This window comes from Hyaena hyaena, unplaced genomic scaffold (assembly GCF_003009895.1).
Source record: "Hyaena hyaena isolate Hyena2069 unplaced genomic scaffold, ASM300989v1 scaffold_269, whole genome shotgun sequence".
In the NCBI taxonomy this organism is placed as follows: Eukaryota; Metazoa; Chordata; class Mammalia; order Carnivora; family Hyaenidae; genus Hyaena; species Hyaena hyaena.
Genome location: NW_024080896.1, coordinates 48504 through 52969, shown reverse-complemented (window position 1 = coordinate 52969; position 4466 = coordinate 48504). Strand labels below are relative to the sequence as shown.

The 4466-nt window shown below is 36.1% G+C and overlaps 1 non-coding gene across 1 annotated transcript; it reads left to right on the top strand.

Moving 5' to 3' along the window:
* The first annotated feature begins 470 nt into the window (after positions 1–470).
* Positions 471–577, top strand: LOC120240848. The gene has a single exon (XR_005530739.1). It is a non-coding gene; the product is annotated as a U6 spliceosomal RNA (small nuclear RNA).
* Positions 578–4466: the final 3889 nt, after the last annotated feature.

The window sequence follows — 4466 nt, the reverse complement described above, 5'->3', positions numbered from 1 at the left end:
GATCGCCATGGTCAATTAAGAAACAATTGCATACTTAAGGAGATCTAATAAAAAAAAAATGGGCAGGGTTGGTAAAGCCTCTGTGACAAGTGAAAATAGGGAGCCATTATCACCAGGAGAACTGCCATGGAGGCAGGAAGTATTACTACAACCTGGCAGAAAAGAGTGCACCAAAGGGAGCTGTAGGCTTACTATGAGGAACATTACAATGGCCAACTCAAGTCTCAGCATAATGAGCCAAAGATATAAATACCCAAACTTCATTTGCTTTCCACCCTCTCATGTCTTATTCCCTAATAAAAATTAACATTCCCCCTACTCTGTGCCATTCTTAGAAGTGCATCCACATAGTCTCTACTTCAGAGCTCCTTGTTAATTTTCCAGTTATATTTCTTCCTAGCCCTGGAATACCAATCAACTCAATGAGCCATTGGTCATGAATCAGTATGACTCTTAACATGTCTTCTTCTATGCTAGCTTCAGCAGCAGATATACTAAAATTGGAAGGATACAGAGAAGATTATCATGTCCTTTGAGCAAGGATGACAAGCAAATTCGTGAAGTGTTCCAAAAATAAATAAATGTTTCCTTCTGTACAAAGTGAAAAATCAAAGATACCTCTCAAAACTCTGTCCATAGGGAGAATATTTCTTTCCCAGAGTCTTTCAGGATCATTCCTGAGCGGGGCTGTAATGCAGGAGTCATTCACTTCCAGATAATGCCACCACACCTTGAAGACATATCTATAACCCAAGGAGAGTATTTTTTTCTTCCCTGGAAATGTCAAATGTTTATAGTGAAATTCCCACAGGACTCTAAGGAACATGGAGGATTGTGTATTAAGGTAGTAGGAGTATTAGCTGAGTGTGAACCACTTGCTTATACAATTTGCTTGTACCTTCTGGTCTTGTATTTACCATTCTATTTAAGGAAGGAATAGTCTTGGGGCGCGTGGGTTGCTCAGTCGGTTGAGCTTCCGACTTCAGCTCAGGTCATGATCTCATGATCTCATGGTTCTTGGGTTCGGCCCTGTGTCAGGCTCTGTGCTGATAGCTAGCTCAGAGCCTGGAGCCTGTTTCGGATTCTGTGCCTCCCTCTCTCTCTGACCCTCCCCTGCTCACGCTGTCTCTCTCTCTCTCTCAGAAATAAATAAAACATTTAAAAAAATTTATAAAAGGAAGGAATAATCTTGCATACATCCAATATTTTGATTCAGTGAAATACACAACCATATTCATTATAGATATTTTGGATCCCATAGTTACTTGCTATCCCATGCTTAGGGAGTTCAGTCTTTATGGGGAACCCAGCAGCAAATCAGAAGCTGGTTTTCAAATGGAGGATAGTTATCATGAAGTAAAGGCACACTTTACTCCAAAACCCTGGGAACCCAAGCTGTATTGAGTCTTCCAATCTGTGAACATGGCATGATTCACCATTTATTTCGGTCTTTGATATTTTAATCAGCATTTTGAATTATTTGCCACACAGATCCTGTATATGTTTTGTTAAATTTGTTTTAATTATTTAGAGCAATTTTAAATAGTACATTTAAAATTTTCATTTCCAATTTTTTTGCTAATATATAGAAGTACGATTGATACTTGTTCACCTTGTATTCAGTGGTCTTGCTAAACTCACTTGAGTTCTGGAATTTTTGGTAGACTCCTTGGGATTTTCTATGTAGAGAATCCTGCAATCTGCAAATAAGGATAGATTTAGTTCTTCCTTTCCAGTCTGTAAAATTTTATTTTTTTTCTTGCATTATTGAAATGGCTAGGACTTCAAGTACTATATAAATTGTTTTAGGGAAAGTGGACACTTTTACCTGGGTCTTAATTTTAGGGGGAAAAGTATTAAGATTCCAGGCATTAAGTGTGCTTGTTAGCATTAGTAATTTTGTGGTTCTTTATTAGATTGAGGAAGTTTCCTTTTACTTCTAGTTTGTTGGGAGTTTTACTATGAATGGATGTTGGATTTGGCCAAATGCTTTTTCTGCATCAATTGATTTGAACATATGGTTCTTCTTCCTTAGCCTGTTAAAATTGTAGATTAAATTTATGATTTTCATATATTGAACCAGCTTTGCATTTACAATATAAACTATACCTGGGTATAGTATATCTTTCTTTTTATATGTTTATGGATTTATTTTGTTGAAAACTTGTGTTATGTTCATAAGGAAAATTAGACTGTAGTTTTCTTTTTTTTTGTACTGTCTTTGTTTGACTTTGGTATTAGCCTTATAATATGACCTGGGAAGTGTTCCCTCCACTTTGGTTTTCTGGAAGAGTTTGTATTGAACTGCTGTATTTTATTTCCCCTATCCCAGCTCTGAGTATACATATACATTTAAAATAATCATCACAATCAAGTTAATTAACATATCCATCATCTCACATAATTACCTATTTTTTTTCTTTCTTTCTTTCTTTCTTTCTTTCTTTCTTTCTTTCTTTCTTTCTTTCTTTCTTTCTTTCTATGTTTTATTTATTTCTGAGACAGAGAGAGACAGCGTGAGCAGGGGAGGGTCAGAGAGAGAGGGAGACACAGAATCTGAAACAGGCACCAGGCTCTGAGCTGGCTGTCAGCACAGAGCCTGACGTGGAGCTTGAACCCACTAACCATGAGATTATGACCTGAGCTGAAGTCGGATGCTTAACCAAGTGAGCCACCCAGGTACCCCTCTTTCTTTTTCCTTCTTCCTTCCTCCCTTACTTCTTCCTTCCTTCCTTCCTTCCTTCCTTCCTTCCTTCCTTTCTTTCTTTCTTTCTTTCTTTCTTTCTTTCTTTCTTTCTTTCTTTCTTTCTTTCTTGTGATGAGAACACTTTAACATTTACTCTCATAGAAAATTTTAAGTACACAGTGCAGTTTTGTTAGCTGCAGTCTCATTGCTGTACATTAGATCTCCAGAACTTATTCCTCTTGCATACCTGAAACTTTGTACCCCTTGACCAACATCTCTCCTCTCCCTTCCTCCCAGCCCCTGGCAAATGGTAAATGTTTGGTATATTACCAGTAAAGACAATTGTGTCTAGAAACTTCCATTTGGGGCAGCTTTTTAACCACATATTCAGTCTATTTAATGTAAGACTACTTAAATTATCTACTCCATCATGAGTGACTTTTGTGTTTGTGGTTTTCAGGGAATTTGGCCATTTTGTGTAAATTGTTGACTTTCTACGTATAGACCTGCTTATATTATTCACTTATTTTCCTTTTAATGTCTGTAGGTTCTATAGTTAGAATTCCTCTTTTATTCTTGATGTTTGAAAATCACATCTTCCCTTTATATTTGTCAGTCTTTCTAGAAGTTTATCAATTTTATCTTTTCAAAACTTTTAGTTTGATTTTCTCTTTTGTTTTTGTTTCTTATTGACTCTTGCTCTTATTGTTATCATCCTCTTTCTTCTTCTAACTTTTTGTTTATTTTACCCTTCTTTTTCTGTTTCCTTGTGGTGGAAGCTTAGATTGTTGATTTGAGACTTTTCTTTTCCAATATTAACATTTTCTTATTCTGACAATATATTATCAGAGATCTAAAAATAATATGAAAAGTCATATTCATTAAGAACATTCATAATTTCATTAGCCAATGATTTGAAATTTACATAGATTGAGGGGACTGAAAAATAGGTTCAAAAAAAGAACCTAAATAGATAAGTCAATTTGTGTTTTAAGATTCTACATTTATGTGAAGAAAATGATTTTAAAGGCTATGAGAAAGGTGATTAGATTTTACTTTTTAAAAATAAAAACTGCTGTGGAAACTACAGGGAAGCAGCCTTGGTTATATGGAATTTGTTCATATTCATCTATTACTATTATTATAAAGCCATGTTAGTACCTTTTGCCCAGTACATTTTTCATTATTTCCTTATGCAAATTTCATATGATAAATTCCTTTTAAGCTTGAGCACCAATGGAAAATTGGGCGTTTCTTAAAGAAGAATAGGCTTCCTTTAATCAAGGATTTTGAATTATCCTTTGATTCTCAGTTACAGAGATTATATTACTTCCTTGATGAACATATTCCTATTTCATTTTTTTATTTTTATTTTTTACAGATAGTTTATTGTCAAATTAGTTTCCACATAACACGCAGTGCTCATCCCCACAAGTGTCCTCCTCCATGCCCATCCCTCCTCCCCCCCACATTAATCAGTCCTCAGTTTTTGTCAGCATTCAAGAGTCTCTCATCGTTTGCCTCTCTCCCTTTCGCCCACCATTTCCCCCCTTCTTCTCCCCCTTGTTCCTCCGTCAAGTTCCTCCTAATCCTCCTGTATGTGCAAACATATATTTGTCCTTCTCTGCCTGACTTATTTCGCTCAGCATAACACCCTCAAGGTCCATCCATGTTGCTACACATGGCCAGATGTCATTCTTTCTCATTGCCATGGAGTATTCCATGGGATAGATAAACCACATCTTCTTGATCCATTCATCTGTTGATGGACACTTAGGCT